The following is a 20,489-nucleotide window of genomic DNA, read 5'->3' on the forward strand; positions in this document are numbered from 1 at the left end:
AAACCGGAGTCCCACCTCCGCTTTGTCCAGCACAAATCTCACCTGGAGTGACCGGGATTTGAACCACGGAACCCAACGGTGAGAGGCCGACGCGCTGCCGTCTGAGCTACGGAGGCTTTTCTTGCAATTTCTTGATCGTAACATTCGAGAAAATGGTTATGAATTATATTGTTATTGTTATTTCACGCAAGGGGCAGTGCACGGCATCATCATCATCCCCTTTGCACTTACGGTGCGTGAAGTTTTCCTTTGATATAACCTGTGTCGAAGCGGGTGAATTTGTGATTTTCTGGGGCTGTAAGATTTTTTTTTCAAACGCTGGTAATTTCACGATTGAGAAGGCCTAATGAGCTAAAAGTTTTTATTTGACGTTTAACATTTAGCTAAAGGTTCCTTGCCGAGTCCTCCTATCTCATCTATCACACACCAAAGCGAAATAGGAAATATCCTTAGTCTACGTATTTGTTACTGATAACAGTTTCGGATTCACGGAGCAAGTTGGCTGCACTGTAAGCTGGCATTCAAGATATGATGGGTTCGAATTCCACCGCTGGTAACCCTGAAAATGGTTTTCCGTGGTTTTCCATTTTCACGCTAGGAGCTGTATCTTAATTGAGACTGCAGTCGCTTCTTTCTCAGGCCATCGTCGCCGAAAACCAGTGTTGTGCAACTTAAACCACACACACAAAAAAATCCAATTTATGGAAAAGTATGTTATATAATTTTCCAGGGAAGTATTAACGACATAATATTTATATTTATAAAATCACAGAGAACATCACGAGATCAGGGAACAGTAATACTATCTGACAGCCCTTTTTCCAGTAGACCAAGAGCATGTAGGTTCAAGTAAAATGAGCGTGATGGTGACACAATGTACAAGTATAACTGTGCTCCATTTAGTTTATAACAGGCATTGGTTTGACTTCCATAATCTCATTAATATAAATACTAATAACTACGACGTGAAAGTCCTTAAAATAATAAAATAGAAATAATTGTGTACTGGCGATTTTCGCAATAGTTCAAAAAAGAATATTCCTTACGCACACCACTACAATTACAATAGAGCAGAACCCATAATATGCAATACTGGAAAATTCAAGGGACTGCTCGAGTCGGGGCTCGAACTCTTTGAGAATAAAGCAAAGAAGAAATGTTATTTTTGGGGCCTCCTAGGATCATTTTTGCATTCATGAGATCTATCAACATCTGACTTGCGCTGTCAAAAATATTACGGTTTGGAATTTCACCTAACAACAATCCATGCCTTCTGTACTTTCCACTTGTTTGAAGTAAATGGTGGTACAATACGTTGCATAAAATTCGACGACAACCTTTCTAGTTATGGCAACTTGTACTCAAGGACAAGTTAGTCACTTTAACTCAGCATGTGTCATAACCGCCGAGGCTAACAGTAAAATGGGACCTGGTGGAAGTCTTAGTAACATCGTGAAACAGCGGCTGTTTTCTCGAACGATACCGCAGCTACTCTTCTACTATAGTCGCACGGATTTCTGTAGCAGAAGGGAGATTACGATTACCTCCAGAGGCAAGCAGCTACGATAATGTGATCTGCTCAGTGGTCACAGCTCCTACCTGGCATTTATTTTAGTGGGCCTTGAAGTAGTACAGCCTCACTTTTAAACAATTTTAGGGCTATGGACATTGTAAGTTACCAGAATATAAACAACAAAACAACCCCCATGGCGTAACAGCCAATATGACCCTTGGCATACCAAGCAGCCGCTGCTGATCCCAAAGGATTACCAGAGTATGAGCCCATTAATTGAAACAAGACGCACTCGGGTGCCTTACCCATAAAACTGATTTACTTTTACAAGCTTTGACAAGAAACTTGTACGATTAAACGCCCCAAATTAAATCTACAAACCTATTAGGTCACTGTTTATCGAATAAAGGCCAACAATTTTCGTGCAGATCTTGGCAAAGACAAGTCGAACAAGTGACTCTCTTCCTTTCACTTAGTTAAATACAAGCGACAATATGAATACCAAGCATTACAAGTCGAATGATATTAGGTTAAAATATTGCTAAAAATTAAAAATAATGTATGGAGTATTATTTGGTCATCATGAGAACGATTCAACTTTAGTGTTTGGTTTTCCTGAGCGGGATTTAAAGAACAAAATGAGCAGAAATAAGTCAAGTCTCTTGTCTGAAGTGAAAGTTAACTAATGCGGTAAGTTAACATGATACAAACCATTTTCAATTCAAAGGAATTATGAGAATGATAATTTAAATTTTTTTTTTTTTGCTAGGGGCTTTACGTCGCACCGACACAGATAGGTCTTATGGCGACGATGGGATAGGAAAGGCCTAGGAGTGGGAAGGAAGCGGCCGTGGCCTTAATTAAGGTACAGCCTCAGCATTTGCCTGGTGTGAAAATGGGAAACCACGGAAAACCATCTTCAGGGCTGCCGATAGTGGGATTCGAACCTACTATCTCCCGGATGCAAGCTCACAGCCGCGCGCCTCTACGCGCACGGCCAACTCGCCCGGTAATTTTAAAAATGTTGGTTAGGTAATATATCAAATATAGAAGTAAGTACAGTAAATGAAAACGAAAAAAAAACAAATTGCAAACGATGAAATATTAATGATGTTATCTTTGTATACAATACTGAATAGTAAAATGATGTAGTGTTACTTGGTAGTATACCATTTTACGTTCCTCAAAAGTCCGGCAGGTTCAATAATTTATTTTAGATTAAGAAGTGCCACACAGAAGCCCATAAGAATTCTCCTCTTAATAAAATTCTGAAACTTTATCATAAATTAAATACATATAATTTGGATATCTTTTACATTAATCAAATCAACTTTTGAATTGGAGTGTGATACTTTCCTATAAAAAGTACTGTTGAATATTATCTCCGCTTGATGTCTGATTTAATTCTTCTAGTCCTTTTATTTTCCTTCTATTTGAATTCACAGTTTTAAATGACCTATAAATTAAACACTTTATTTATCTTTTCAGAATATTATTTTGCATATTGTGTCATGTTTATTTCGTACTCTCTATTCTAAGACTAGCACTGTATAATTTAACTGCACAACTGAATGTGTTACTTTGTGTTGGGTACCACTGTAAAATAATTATTATTGTAGTAGCTGTATGTTTTATTGTATCACCAACTTTCTCTTGTTTGGATAGCTCATTGTATTCTTCAACATGTATTCAGTTAATGTTTAGTAGTGTAATTATTAATTGTACTGTATATTGTGAACATTGTACTTGGGCGAAAGCCTGTTATGTTCATTATTCAATGAATAAATAAATGACTGAATATAACCAAGCACTGCCATACTGTACGCTGTCCTGTATGCAAACCGTGGCCACCTTGGTGGGAAGCTAGCGACTGCGCCACTCGGCTATCACGCCACTCTCATCAACTTTATCACTAGGACCCGAATTATTATGTAATACCAAAGTACGAAATATGTACCGGTACATAAAATGTAGTATATGTCACTGAAATATGTAATTAAATATGTAATAGTATTAATACACTACATTTACCGGGCGAGTTGGGCGTGCGCGTAGAGGCGCGCAGCTGTGATCTTGCATCCGGGAGATCGTGGGTTCGAGCCCCACTGTCGGCAGCCCTGAAGATGGTTTTCCGTGGTTTCCCATTTTCACACCAGGCAAATTCTGGGGCTGTACCTTAATTAAGGCCACGGCCGCTTCCTTCCAACTCCTAGGCCTTTCCTATCCCATCGTCACCATAAGACCTATCTGTGTCGGTGCGACGTAAAGCAACTAGCAAAAAAAAAAAAAAAAAAAAAAAAAAAAAACACTACATTTATGAAATGTTCATATATTTCTTTTATAGTTGCGAGATGAGGCAATGCAATTGTTTTAAATACCTCCATGTTTTGTGACAAAGTCATCGTTGTTGCTTTAGATAATTTATATAATTTTGACAGTATAAAAAAATTAAAATTAGAGGCACAATCAAAATACTTCAAATATTTGAAAATAATAATATGTAGGCCCTACTCTAAATCGCCCAGTATATTACACGATGTTACTCTCATGCCCTGAAAATGAAACAAATAAATGTTACTAAATAAAGTTAATATAGAATCGGTCTTTACACCCCTATTAAATAACACAAATAGTACATCATCTTTTTTAAAATCGTGATGCGCAATGTATTACCAAGTACTTCTGCATGTTTTCTAATTTTATGTTTTGGTGCTGATCCGATAAAATTCTCTTGTAGGCTGGAAAGGACCGTTCAGCATCGCAGGAAGTAACCGGTGCATATTTAAAAAATATAACACTAGCTGGGTGGACTATCTTCCGGAGGCTCTTTCTGTTGGCCAAGAATGATCTTGCAAACAAAGAGCTTGAATGTCCTAGATTTCGTTTCAAGAATGCATAGAGCTGGTTAGAAACTCTGACCAATGAAAGGCACCTCGCCATCCCACATTCTGAAAAAAAGGATTAGTGCTGTTGTATACAGTTAAGGCAGTTAAGGGTTCAATTACCCCTCTGCTGTAACTTCAAGAAGGGAGTACATTTTGTGTAAGCATCAGATCGCACTCACAGACAAATTTAGACGTAGGTGATCTAGTTAGCCAGTATCATCAGCTAGGCTAGAGCATCACCGATCAGGCATCCAGGTCCAGTATTTACATGTGGTACGGTGGCCTGTTTTTGTGTCTTGGTGCAAAGGTGTATCTTAACAAAAAATAGCATTCTTATCGTATATAGAGCTTATTGAAGGCCTTGACCTACCGATATGGTTGTTGCAGCACAGACAGGAGAGACTTGACTTATTTTTGCTAATTTTGATATTTATGTCCCGTTCATGAAAACCAAACAATAAAGTTGAATAGCTCTTATGTTGACCAAATTATATTTCATACATTATTTTTAATTTTTAGCAATATTTGACTTTTAATGTTTGGTATTTATTTTGTCACTTGTAATTAACAAAGCGAACAAAGCCATTAGTTCGACCTGGTCAGCGTTAGAATTTCCTTAGTGAAATAATTTGGTTTTATTCTCGTAATACAAGGTACACAACCAAAACATGCTAATAATACAGATGAAAAATAAGAGCCTTCTCTACCGATGTGTTTCACAGCCCTGACAGCCACAGACGCGTATCGACACGCCATCCGCTATTTGAGTAGGCCTATACAGAGGAAAGAAGTCCACAGTAATCTTATATTCTTTGAAAATATTATACAGGTCGGATCACAAAGAAGTTATTTTGACAAAGAATTTCAAGTTATGTTTCTGCGAAACTAATTAGAAGAACTCACCATCATTTGTGGGTCCGTCGTCATCTGGAGAATGTGCCCCTCTAAGGCAGGACTGGAAGGATCGGCTGATCCTCCGAGAGCTGCTGCTTCCAGATGTGCTGTGACCGTCGAGTGTCATGACGGACGGCATCGGATCCGGTGAAAACAGTGAACTTCACAAACAACGATACCACATCTACCAGCGTGATTTAAAATATCACAAATGCCGCCTAGTTCAAGGAGCACTAACCACTAACTGACAGTCAACTCAATCTGACTGAGAGAAATCAGTATCTTGGTATCATGTATTACTGTCAATTTTCTTTCTACTTCAACAAATGCAAGTTTTCGACGGGCAACATATAGAAAGGTGAACACAGCCTTCCTAAATTAATACCAGCAATAACTAAATGTATCTATGAAAACAATCGAACCCAAATATACATTTTTATTCAGAAGGGGACGTTTGATTATTTAACAGAAAAGAATAATAACTTTCATTCCAGCTGAATGAATCAAATCATCCTTGCAAGATAAACATACTTAACAATTATGGATATTATATCATTTGTCTGTTCAGATGAGCTGAATTCATTAATGTTAAAAACAGATACAATGTTTCACCGTCTTTAAAAGTCATTATATATCTTTATCCAGACTCTTTTTGCGAAACAAAATACTTTACTCTCTTAGAGTTGGATAAATTCCCTGATCTTTTTGACAGCTGAGTAAAAACTTTCAGAGGCTGCCTGTCAAAATTTTTGCTATCGTGTTCGTAACTCCTCAAAGTTCACAAAAATATTGCTGCTTTCTTTCATCACTACAGCAAGAAGTGGCACCGATATCCGTTACTGTCCAACTGGGTGTAGCTAGAAAAAAACAAACAAATCCAAACTTAAGAACCTAGACCAACTTTTACGAGAGATTTGCGTTATCTCGAAGTTAACCCAAGAAAGTATCTGGAAAGACGAAGATGTATGGGAGCTGAACCAAACAAAGATGGAGTACACCATAAAGTACGGTAATCTCTTAAGTTTTGCTACGCTCTTCTGTAGAATTGCAAATCTTTAACAGGAAATCGAAACAACGATTTTCAATAGATAAAACAAAGACGTGAATATAAAGAACTTCAAAGCAACAAGGAGAGAGATAGTGGCACACTAGATATGAGTTATATTTCTGAGTGAATATCCTAACACTCTCTCCTGCTTGCATCATCGAAAACCTGAATGCGTTAAAACGTTAATTCGTTGAGGGAAGGGCATTAGAGGAATACTTCCTCCATGGGCAAGGGGCAATCATAGTTTATTAATTACCCCAACATTTCTATAAGATGTGTATTAGATTGCCCGGCTGAGTAGCTCAGACGGTAGAGCGTTAGCCTTCTGAGTCCTACTTGGCAGGTTCGATCCTTGCTCAGTCCGGTAATATTTGAAGGTGTTCAGACACGTCAGCCTCATGCCGGCAGATTTACCGACACGTAAAAGAACTCCTACGACACAAAATTCCAGCACCTCACCGTCTCCGGAAACCATAAAAATGCGGGATGTGAACAAATAACATTGACATTATTATGTGTATTAGATTTGAAAGAAACTAGTACTTGTTTGGCACATCCGGCGTCAACTGTGGGTTTTACCATTATATTCCGCAATAATATTGAGGAGCTAGATATAGGTACAGAACAAGCAATTGATTACTTGCATTTGAACCAGCAGATTTAGAGATTAACCAAGAATGCTCAGTCAAACATATTCACGGTTAAATATTCTATTAATTAAGGAATGCGTACGTATTCTCAAGATCTATCAAATAATTTATGAGTATAATAATACTATATTTTGTTATTATCTTGCAACACACTGTTTTTGGTTACCTATGTGGGATAGGAATTTGGTACCCAGGTAAGCTAGATGAGATCACTGCGAAAGGTCTGTAAGCCGGTAGTGCTGCGGCTGCTGCTGCTGCTGCTGATGATAATTCTTCTTCTTCTTCTTCTTCTTCTTCTTCTTCTTCTTCTTCTCCTCCTTCTTCTTAGAGTTTTTGCTCACGTCGACTACTTTGCACGCCATTCTCCATTCGGTCCTGTTAAGGCCATCACAAGTCTGACTCTCACGATCTTCCTGTCTTCTCTAAGAAGACCAAGCTACCGTTTCATCGAACGGCCGCGAGCTCGACTTCCTCGTGGATTGTACTGGACGAGTATCTTGGTAATTGATGGCTCGCTTTTTCTCATGGCATGCCCATACCATCTGAGGCGGGACCCCTCACATCTTGAGAAAATTGGCGGAAATCCCATCCGTTTCTGATGTAGTCAATTTTGACGCGGTTGAGTTCCATATGTTCTAACGATCAACCCAGCATTTTCATTTTCATTCCATGAAGGGATTGCTCTTGTCTTACTGAGACTAGCCAATATTTTGAACCATGCAACAAGTCGAACCACAGATTTATACATTTTCTCCTTGAGATGAGTGAATAGTTGCTTGTCGCAGAGAACTCTGGTGACCTGCCACCAATTCAACAAAGCTGAGTTTACTCGTGCTCGAGAAGCGTTTCGCCATCCGAGCTGGTTATTATTGCCATTAGATGATGATGATGATGATGATGATGATGATGATTATTATTATTATTATTATTATTATTATTATTATTATTATTATTATTATTATTATTATTATTATTATTATTATTATTATTATTATTATTATTATTATAAAAATTAACAAGGTTGTCCTATGTTCTCGTTGTCACAAAGGAAGTTTACAAATTAGGCAATTTGGCAACAAATTAACGATAACTACAGAATGGAAAACGATCCTGCCATCAGTTCTATTATCGTCTGAAGAATAAACATTGGAAGCCAATAGCGTGCTCGTTTGGAAAGTGATCCGTTATGTAACAGATGGACACACCTGTAATCATTGTGATGTGGATATTATCAGCACAAGCTGACCAGAAAGAGACCTTGTAATACCCGTCATTCAGAAGTATTAGACTGGAAAGAGTTCATGGCTTTTGGGAGGAAACAGAACCTGATGAGTTTAAATGGACAAGGTTCGCATTCAAAGCAGTTCCGGACGAACAAACAACTTTTACAAAAAGAACCATTTGAACGTCTCAATAGGGATGGTGTCCCTGTACTTTAGTTCGAGTCTTGAGCAAGCCGTTTACTTCTATACGAGCCTGTCAAGACATTTCTTCCCCACAAAACTCTTCAGCACACAGACTTGACATTTACAAGAGTGTAGGTGCAATACTTCAAGGAGGAACGTTCAGTTTTATAGCAGTGTCCGTGAAAGTAATATCTCTGACCTTTATAATGAAAGCACAGTACTGGTACTGAGATATTTTCTTTCCCAATTCTTCTCTATTTTGTAACAACACAGGCTTGCAAGTCTGAACACTTTCATAGAACGAATTCTCGCCAGTAAATGAGTTCTGTGGAGCCACTGGATTTAGTTTCGATCTTGCTTGGAGGTTCTTAAAGGGGGATATCTTTCCTTCTCCTATGCCCAGACCGCATCGAAAATCTCAGTTCGACTCAGGAACACTTGGGTTGAGAGTCAAGTCGCTAGACCACAGCGCCAACACGCCCCGTTAAATGTTCTTCGGCTTATCACAGTTATTTCTGGAGTCATGGAGCCACTGCGGCACATTTTGGGGTTTAGCCAGTGGTGTCACGTGACTTTAATATACCACTTGAGATATAACAAGGATTCGAACCTCGACTGTCTTGATGGAACGTTGTTAATCACGTCACTGCCAATGAATTAATTTATTTATTGTAAGACGACAATTTCACAATAAAATAGTACGTAGTGGTAGCTTGCATGCCTCTTCTCGGGGCCCCTGGGTTCGATTCCAGGCCAACACAGTGATTTTAATTAGAGGGATGGAACGGGGTACACAGCCTCGTGAGACATAATGAGGAACTGTATGATACGAGAACCAGTAGATCTGGTTAAAGATGAGGATGTCATCATGCTGACCAGTGGCACACCAGTATCTGCAAACCATTGGGTTGATTAGCGGTCGTCTTGACAAGTGAAGGCCTCGCTATGGGTTTGGTTTATTATTTCTTTCTTAATCTGTTTACCCTCCAGAGTTGGCTTTTCCCTCGGACGCAGCCTCTACCGCCTCAAGGGCAGTGTCCTGGAACGTGAGACATTGGGTCGGGGGATACAACTGCGGAGAATGACCAGTAAGTACCCCACCCAGGCAGCCTCACCTGCTATGCTGAACAGGGGCCTTGCGGGGGGATGGGAAGATTGGAAGGGATAGACAAGGAAAAGGGAAGGAAGCGGCCGTGATCTTAAGTTAGGTACCATCCCGGCATTTGCCTGGAGGAGAAGTGGGAAACCACGGAAAACCACTTCCAGGATGGCTGAGGTGGGAATCGAATCCACCTCTACTCAGTTGACCTCCCGAGGCTGAGTGGACCCCGTTCGAGCCCTCGTACCACTTTTCAAATTTCGTGGCAGAGCCGGGAATCGAACCACGGCCTCCGGAGGTGGCAGCTAATCACACTAAACACTACACCACAGCGGCAGACTTGGTTTATTATTATTATTATTATTGTTATTATTATTATTACTTCTTTGATTGATGTCCGGGACACGTGGACAAGGCTATTTAAAACATTAATATATAGCAAGAGGAACGTAGACTCAACAAAGGACTGAATAAGACGAAAAGTACATCTGCAGGATGAATGCGACGGCTACGGGAGCGTTGCACACTTGAGCCTGTAGTGCGGGCCTCTTGTATACAGAAACGATACCGTAAATCGTACATCACTTCTTCTCACATCATTTTCCATTGTTCACTAAAATTTTGACAACTTTTAAAAATTGTGCAAATGAAGCTTTCAATTAATAAAATAAAACGACGAGAAACTGCCAATTTGCTACACGACAGATGTTTCGCCTAAATAACTCTACCGGATCTAAAATCACTCAAAAAAAAAAGAATGAGCGCATTGTGTTGTACATCACTCGCAGTTAATATTTTATCAGACTTAATTTTAATTATTATAAAATATAGTTCATCTTTCATGTAGTTACTAATCCTGTGCTACCCACAATAAACATTAGGCTATAGCAATAGGTTAATAATAATAATAATAATAATAATAATAATAATAATAATAATAATAATAATAATAATAATAATAATAATAATAATAATGTTACTTGCTTTACGTCCCACTAACTACTTTTACGGTCTTCGGAGACGCCTAGGTGCTGGAATCTTGTCCCGCAGGAGTTTTTCTCGTGCTAGTAAATCTACCGACACGAGGCTGGCGTATTTGAGCACCTTCAAATACCACCGGACTGAGCCAGGATCGAACCTGCCAAGTTGGGATCAAAAGGTCAGCGCCTCAACCGTCTCAATCGGTTGAATTGTTTAAGAAAATTGTACTTGCGAGGAACTTATATAATACCACACTCTCATTCTTCTGTTGAGCGACTGTCCATAGTACAGTCTACGACGTATTCTTTAATTTGAACAAAGACCGTTTCGAGTTGATGTTTTACTTCAGTGACAATGCATTTCATAAAATGGTCTGTTATAGGCAAGCACAAATCCAATAGTTCTCCTGGAACTTGAGGAGGGAACTAATGAATGTTGTTCTAAAGATATCTCTTGGAGCCATTTAAGTGTATTTTTATTGCATAATACCACTCTAGCCGCAATCTATACAGTTAATGAGATAAATTACAATAATTGCAATTCAAGTTTTATAAAAACACAACACAGCGCGAAGATAGCATCGTCCGATGAGTGTGTCATTGACTAATCTAAATGTTATTAAATGAACAAGCACTTCCTTCAAGCTATTTTCAAAGAACTGCTTAGCAGTACAGGTTCTAGGAGAACGTAGTACTTAGTTAACGATGTCCGCAGAGAGCTACTGGTATGCAATCCAAATGAAGAGTAGAACAATACCGGGTTACTCAAGATAGTCTATAGCGGAACTGTAATCACATCATGATTTTATAATGAGTTCTATACAATAGCAACAGTCGATAGTGAACGGACCATCCCTATCCCGTGTAATGAATGACAATCAGCACCTGCAAACACCGCCGATTATTTGCACAGAAAATGACATATTTCTTGTTTTGAATACTTGGCTATCAAAATGCGTAAAATAAAAGCCTTTCTTGTTCAATACAGTAAATAATTAGTAAAATAATTGAGGGATTTTATTTATGCCATTATGCTATCAAGAAAATTCAAAATTTGGCAGGCCGTGTTGATGATAAGGCCACGGGCGTTTTGGTATGATAACGTCAAACAACAGTTATATTCTCAAATTACACGTTTATTTTTGGATTTGCCGTGAGATCTCAGTTGATCACGTCATTTGGACATATAATGTTTGGATACATGAGCAGTAGAAGGGCCAGCAGCGATCATAACCGGCTAAGCGGCCTCCACGCTCTCGGCTTTCTGACATTCTCTACAATGTGTGGTCCATTCAGCCACACTAACAGTGAGGTTTTCCTGGGTTTCTTGATCCTCTCTCTCGGTAGTATGGAGACACGCTCTAATCTAAGGTAAATTACAAATTTGTAGGGGTCTAACTGTGATCTTTGTTATACTATAGTTTTCTTCTCCTCTTATTACGCAACTTACGTTACACCAATATACATGTATATAATATTTAAATATATGCTTGTTTTGTGACAACAATTGGCTTTACGTCGCACTAACACAGATAGGCCTTATGGCGAAGATGGGATAGGAAAGGGCTAGGAGTGGGAAGGAAGCGGCCGAGGCCTTAATTAAGGTACAGCCCCAGCAGTCGCCTGGTGTGAAAATGGGAAAATAAGGAAAACCATGTTCAGGGCTGCCGGCAGTAGGGTTCGAACCTACTATCTTCCGGATACAACCTCACACCTGTGCGCCCCTAGCCGCACGACCAACTTGCTAGGTGCTTGTTATGTGAAATTATGTGAGACTGCACTATGCAGGACTTCAGACTATCGCAGATTGTGTATATCTTTCTGCCCTTTCCCCTTCACGGTTGGTGTACATTTTTTACTAAAATAATTAATATTACTTCTTGTAGAATAACATAGTTATATTCAGATTATTTGTTCCAGTCGAAAACGATAAGCTATACGGCATTACTTATACTACTTAGCTTATACTTATGTTGTATTGTGATGATTCATATTTTACCCTATAGAATCAGAGAAATTTGATAGCGGATTATGTACATTAAATGGCGCTTCACAGCTCTATGTACACAATCAATCAATCAATCAATCAATCAATCAATCAATCAATCAATCAATCAATCAATCAATCAATCAATCAATCAATCAATCTGAGCCCGTTTCTTCAATTTCGACTTGAGTGGATCAACAAGTGTAACGTGACATTACGCTAATTTCCTACTAAAATCTGTTCACGCGCTCACAACACCCAGACAGAAACTTCTGATTAATTATCATTATTTGTCCGAAAAAATAGGTTTATTTAGCAAACGAACGCCGTTTATTGCATCCAAATCGGACAACGCGTGTTATCACAGCGTCTTCTGGAGATGGCTGCGCACCCGAAATTGTGCTCCGGCTATCTGCGTGTGACACACTTGGTGGTGTAGTGGGGATGTGCTCCATACGCTGATACCTAAATGAATGAAATCCATCAGTAACTTGCTATACGAAGGCTTCAAACTCCTACAGAATTTTGTTACACCAACTTTTTCACTCTGCATCTATACCGGGGTTGGCGTCTCCGAAAATCGTACATACTCAATTCAGATAAAGCACATTATCTTCCTTAACACGTTAAATTTCCTTCACCAAATCATCACAATAGTACATGATCCGATTCTTCTCTTACCGTACCTTTACACCGTACTTCTAATCACAACCGCTTTTTCGCAATCTCTACCAGCAGGTCGTGCAATTCCCTACCTGCCAACATTACGGACATGGCCGCCCTTGCAAAATTTAAGGTGGATAATCGAAGGTAGTTACTTAATTCATCAAAATGACTTGTATGAATGTGTGAGTGGGAGGTCAAATATTGTTGTACTTAGATTACAATTATGCATTAGGGTTACTTTTGAACTGATTGTAAATCGTCAAATATCATTGAACATTGATAATAATTATTATAATTAGTCCTAGAATTATTGTAAATGTTCAACTATCATTGTATGTAGATTATAATTATGTTTCAGGGTTAGTTTCAGAGTTGCCAGGCAGAGTGGCTTAGACGGTTAGGGCGCTGGCGTTCTGAAGGTGCTCAAATACTTCAGCATCGTGTCGGTAAGAACTCCCGCGGGACTGAATTCCGGTATCTCGGCGTCTTCGGAATCCGTTAAAGTGGTTAGTGGGACGTAACATCAATAGTAGTTTCAGAGTCATTTGTATATTATTATTATTATTATTATTATTATTATTATTATTATTATTATTATTATTATTCTATCAATTGTTGTATTGCTTAATTGTGTAACATTGTAATCAAATTATGAAATAATGATTAAGTAATAGAAAGGACCCAGAGCCCCAACTTTGCTACTAATAAAGACGATGTCTATCTATCTATCTATCTATCTATCTATCTATCTATCTATCTAAATGACATTTATAACTAATAACATAATTATTGTTCCCTTCTGTGGTGTAGTGGTTAGTGTGATTAGCTTCCACCCCCTGAGGCCAGGGTTCGATTCCCGGCTCTGCCACGAAATTTGAAAAGTGGTGCGAGGATTGGAACGAGGTCCACTCAGCCTCGGCAGGTCAACTGAGTAGGGGGTTTCGATTCCCACCTCAGCCATCCTCGAAAAAATCTTCCGTGGTTTTCCACTTCTTTTACAAGCAAATGCTGGGATGGTACCTAACTTAAGGCCACGGTCGCTTCCTTCCCTCTTCCTTGCCTATTCTTTCCAATCTTCACATCCCCCACAAGGTCCCCGTTCAGCGTAGCAGGGGAAGCCATCTGGGCGAGGTACTGGTCCTCCTCCTCCCGACCAAATGTCTCACGCTCCAGGACACTGCCCTTGAGGCGAAAGAGGTGGGACCATTCGCTTAGTCTGGGAAAAGCCAACCATGGAGGATAAACAATTTAAATAAATAAATAAATAAATAAATAAATAAATAAATAAATAAATAAATAAATAAATAAATAAATAAATAAATAAATAAATAAATAAATAAATAAATAATTTTTTTTCAACGTGTCCCGGTTAATTCTGGGGTCGCTCGAGTCTGCCAGGCTTATTTTGGTTTTGGCCGGGGTTTAAGACCGGATGCCCTTCCTGAAGCCACGCGATTCTTGAGATGAAAATCTCGAACCAGGAGCGGCCGGGATACGAACCTCGGTCTTTTGGGTGGGAAGTCACGAGCTAAGCCACTGAGCTAATTACACCCCCACTCCCAAAAACATAATAAATAATCAAAATTGTTATGATTATACTCATCACTTCATAAAATGATATTCAGTAATATCAATGGATCAGATATTTAGGTCACTCCCGTCATAAATCTACAAGAAGACGCTTTCAAACATCGAATTACACAATCAGGAGTCATATCCGCCATATTCTCGCAATGGCACAATTTAGTTTTTTTAAGCAAGCCACAAGTAAGGATTTTGAATACAGCTACAGCAGCTCATCTTTCTTAATTTGTAGTAAATTTCCAAGAGAAACGCTTTGTTGGTGAACACTAGGACTTGTTTTGTGGTCATAAATCGTGACCGCTCCCGTCCGCAGCTGCCAAAACGAGTCTCGGCTTTTTGCTCCCTAAACGAAAAGTAATTTCAATAAAGTGTCTGAGATATGGAACAGCTGCATAACAAAGCTTCGTGGATCGAAGAAAATGATGGTAATTAAAAAAAGAATTGGCCCAGCGACCCGAGATTGTGTCTGGAACTGAGTAGCGAAGGCCATACTAGTTGCCTGCTCTGCTGCAGTATTTGTGAATGAACTACAGTACATCAAGAATTATCTTCACACACTCTGCGAGATGTCCGACTCGTTGGCTGAATGGTCAGCGTACTGGCCTTCGGTTCAGAGGGTCCCGGGTTCGATTCCCGGCCGGGTCGGGGATTTTAACCTTCATTGGTTTATTCCAACATCCCTGCAACTCGCACACCACACACAACACTATCCTCCACCACAATAACACGCAGTTACCTACACATGGCAGATGCCGCCCACCCTCATCGGAGGGTCTGCCTTACAAGGGCAAGAAATAGCCACACGAAATATTAAAAAAAAAAAAAAACTCTGCGAGATACAAAGGGCGTTCATGGGTCTTGCATTATGGTCAATAAAGAAAAACATTGAACTATTCTTGTCGATAATTTCCAACAATTAAAACGAGGACACGGTTGCGTCGTGTGATCTTGTCCACAGAAATTCTGAACTCATTCCAGAAAACTGCTAGGGAGGTTTACTACGTCTAGGCCAGAGATCTCGAAGATCGAATATACTTCATATTCTTAAATTCTGTGAAGGGGGATCAGGTAACAGAATGCACCCACGGTATCCACTACGTATCGTAGGATGCGACTAAAATGGCTCTCAACTTGGGAGTGTGGATAGTTGAGTCTGATATTCCTTCCACTTACTCGTGCTAGACTCGTCACTTTCATCTGGCTCGCTCGGCCCACTCTTGCTCTTTCTGAACTCGACGATATTAAGTTCGCAAGGCCTAGGAAATCTTTCATTTTCACATCCTTCTCGGCCTTTTCCTTTCTCTTCTCGACATCTTTATTCCTCGAAGGATCGGAACTACAGTATTTTTCTTCCCTTAGAACAGAGTAATAAATAAGTCACAAGATTGTGAGCAACTGCAAAATGACCTCGACAATGTTGAGAGATGGACAGTAGGCAATGGTATGATGATAAACGGGGTTAAAAGTCAGGTTGTGAGTTTCACAAATAGGAAAAGTCCTCTCAGTTTTAATTACTGCGCTGATGGGGTGAAAGTTCCTTTTGGGGATCATTGTAAGTACCTACTGCAGGTGTTAATATACGCAAAGATCTTTACTGGTGTAGTCACATAAATATGATTGTTAATAAAGGGTACAGATCTCTGCACATGGATATGAAGATATTTAGGGGTTGTAGTAAGGATATAAAGGAGAGGGCATAAAGGCTCTAGTAAGACCCCAACTAGAGTATGGTTCCCGTGTATGGGACCCTCACCAGGATTACTTGATTCAAGAACAGGAAAAAATCCAAATAAAAGCAGCTGGATTTGTTCTGGGTAATTTCCGACAAAAGAGTAGCGTTACAAAAATGTTGCAAAGTTTTGGTTGAGAAGACTTGGGAGAAAGGAGATGAGCTGCTCCGAGCTGTCAGTGGAGAGCTGGTGTTGAATGACATCAGTAGATGAATGTCCGACTCGTTGGCTGAACGGTCAGCGTACTGGCCTTCGGTTCAGAGGGTCCCGGGTTCGATTCCCGGCCGGGTCGGGGATTTTAACCTTAATTGGTTAATTCCAACGGCACGGGGGCTGGATGTATGTGTTGTCTTCATCATCATTTCATCCTCATCACGAAGCGCAGGTCGCCTACGGGAGTCACATAGAAAGACCTGCACCTGCCGACCCGAACCCGTCCTGGGATATCCCGGCACTAAAAGCCATACGACATTTCATTTCAGTAGACGAATAAGTTTGAGTGATGTCTTTAAAAGTAGGAAATATTACAATATGAAAATAAAGCTGGAATTCATGAGGACAAATTGGGGCAAATATTCGTTTATAGGTAGGGGAGTTAGGGATTGGAATAACTTACCAAGGGAGATGTTCAATAAATTTCCAATTTCTTTGTGATCATTTAAGAAAAGGCTAGGAAAATAATAGATAGGGAATCTGCCACCTGGGCGACTGTCCTAAATGCGGTTCAGTAATGACTGACTGATTGAAAAAAAAAACTGTTTAAACATGAAGCCACACTCTCCAGCGTCGATTCTCTTAATGTAACTAAATTATCCAGTCTATCGAACACTAGATATAACAACTAAAACCCTATAACATACCTGTAAAAAAAACACACATTATCAAAAAAGAATCAGAGTGCGTTTTTTATTCTTTGTTTAATAATGTGTTGTTTTACAGGTATTTCTTGTTAAGTGTTCAACATACTGGAGAACTTAAAAGTTCATAGTTATATTTCCCCACCGCCACTATTCAAATTGACGAGTTCAATCCCGGCAAGTCCGGTGGTATTTGAACGTGATCAAACGCACCAGAAATCCCGCGGAATAAAATTTTCTGCACGCTGGCGTCTCCCAAAACCCTGTAAAACGTAAAGCCAACAACATTATTGCTTTTGTAGCCAGTGGAAACGTAAAAGGAACCAAGCAATTTTGTAGCGTTATCATAGCTATGGGACTTCCAGTTTTACAACCACTCTGTATTCGAAAAATCCCGTACGGAGGCTAGGATTCGAAACACGCCTTTAGAAAACACTTCCGATGTACCGTATTTAGTTCAATACTACCCACACTTGCAGACCCCTGGTCAGATGACGAGCAGCCGCCACTGCTCATAACGCTCCACGCTACCAAATATCACACAGTGAATACATCCCTCCAATTGCCGTAGCCGTGTTGAAATACCGGATCCCGTGAGATCTCCGTAGTTAAGCAACGTTGCGCGTGGTCAAGAAAGGAGAAAAAGAAGCAGCTAGATTTGAACTTGTGTGGGAGGGAAAGGTACCGAGGGAACGTAATTCTCAGCATCTTCACTAAGCTTTTTGGTAGCTGTTTAAAGTTGCGCTAAAAGCATCAGCGCCCATATGACAGTTTGAAAGGGGGGGGGGGGGGGCAGACCTGGGGGTTCGTTTTTAATATTTTGGAAGATGAATGGCGACTTGTATTCTGTGGTAGAATAATCCACGGTGTTCCCTGCCTGTTGGTTGGGAACGGTACTACCGCTTTTCCGTAATGCTGACTTTTAAAATAATTTTCTTGAAAGGAAAACACCTGACTAGACTGGATTTTTTCCTTTCCATGAGAGCTAGGGGGGGGGGCGCTACCTTGCCCCCGGGTGTGGTCGACCTTGGCTAAAAGACCACAGCTTTAACTAAAAGAAAGCCATGGCATTTGTCTGGTGTGAAAATGGTAAACCATGGAAAATCAAGTTCACGGCTCCACGGTTTTCGACGCCACCATCTCCCGAATCTAAGCTTTCAGATACACGACCAATATTGCATCCAAATTTGCTCCTTTATATTCACCAGGTCAGAATTAAAACACTTAGTCTAGGTACTTTCAGAGTGAGCCTCCGTGGCTCAGGCGGCAGCGCGCCGGCCTCTCACCGGTGGGTTCCGTGGTTCAAATCCCGGTCACTCCATGTGAGATTTGTGCTGGACAAAGCAGAGATGGGACAGGTTTTTCTCCGGGTACTCCGGTTTTCCCTGTCATATTTCATTCCAGCAACACACTCGACTATAATTTCATTTCATTCATTCATTAATCATTGTCCCAGAGGAGTGGGACAGGCTTCGGCAGCCGGCACAATTCCTGTCCTCGCTGCTAGATGGGGCTTCATTCATTCCATTCCTGACCCAGTTGAATGACTGGAAACAAGCTGTGGATTTTCAGTCTACTTTCAGACTCCTTCTTCCTTGCCATACCGCGCACCGGTTCGAAGTACCTAATTTTCAATTCCAAGAAGTCAGGCTTGGCGTTTAAAGTAAGCGACGATTAACAGTAGATAGCCTTATGCGGCGGCTAAACCCCGTTATTTTAAGATATATCCTTATTTGCACAGTTGAACAAACAGACCGCGTGTGTGAATTTTAATTGCGCGGTAGTATGCTGGAGTTCATTCTCCATGTTCAGCTTTACACATACAACCGACAATTTGTACTGCGCAATCTTCAAAAACCCTGCTAATGTACAGTCACTAGTTATAGTTATCACTATTCAGTTCGAACACGTTTGTTCTAAATTAGGATTTCTTTTATTGCGGCGAAAAAGTTAATGTGCCTATATTAAATTTCTCCTTTGTATTCTTATTTTTCTGCCATGTTTTTCTACAATGGTGAGGTTGCGGGTGAGAACTGTGTCGCACATGTGGATCTGGTGCGGTTTTACGGCCGGATGCCCTTCCTGACGCCAACCCAAGGGATTTATTGGCCATTGTGAGTTCCTGTGGTGATCGGTAAAGCGGTGTCTTATGTGAATATGAAGAGGAATGTCGTAGGAATTATCCCTGTGAAGTCAAAATCTCCGGTCCGGCTGCGAATCGAACGCGGGGTCTCCTGATCCGAAGGCTAGTACGCTGACCAGTCGGCCGAGGAGCTAGACGAAATTTCTTCAGCTTATTCCAAGTACTTCTGGAGTCGCTGGAGCCACCCATATTCGTTTTGGTTTTGGTCAGGGGTTTAAGGCCGAATGTCCTACCTGACGCCACGTGAGTTTTGAGATGAAGATCTCAATCCAGGATGGACTCGGATTCGAACATCAGCCTTCTGGATGGGAAGCCATGAGCTAAACCAGTGAGTTAATCACACTACCTGAATCAATTTGCCCTTGTTAATTTAATAAATACAGGTATTCTTTAACCATATGTATACAAGTTCTATGGATAAAACAAATATTTTTAATAGCCCATTCTGTCTTGTCATTTGTCGACAAATCCCATGGAAACTATTGTAAAAGACATTCCTAGCGAGGAAATAAGTAAGACCATCGAGAATCAGACAGACTAGAATTTATGATTAAATAAAATATACTGAATGATTCAATTAAAATTTCAATGTCAAATATTTACAGGTTCGTTAACAATTCCACATGTTGTTTTCAAATTCGTAAATGATGTTAAGGAGATCGTATATAAGAATCGTCTTCTTTTTTGGGGATTATTAATCACAGAGATATCGATACCCACTTTGTTTTTCTAAGTAGAACAATGAAGATTTCATACACTAGCACAACAGTGTGAAGTAAATTCAGTGGAGTACTAGTTTTTATCGTGCAAATAATTCCTTTGAGAGCAAATCAATATTCCACACTATATCATACTCTTTCAAATGAGGTGCGTATGTTGGATGTTATTTAGACGCCGTGTTCTCTTCAATCTCGACCGAGCGATTGGACCGTGCGGTTAGGATCGCGCAGCTTTGAGCTTGCATTCGGGAGACAGTGGGTACGAACCCCACTGCCGACAGCCCTGAAGGTGGTTTTGTTTTCTGTTGTTTCCCAATTCCACGCCAGG

Source organism: Anabrus simplex, chromosome 1, assembly GCF_040414725.1.
Source record: "Anabrus simplex isolate iqAnaSimp1 chromosome 1, ASM4041472v1, whole genome shotgun sequence".
Lineage (NCBI taxonomy): Eukaryota > Metazoa > Arthropoda > Insecta > Orthoptera > Tettigoniidae > Anabrus > Anabrus simplex.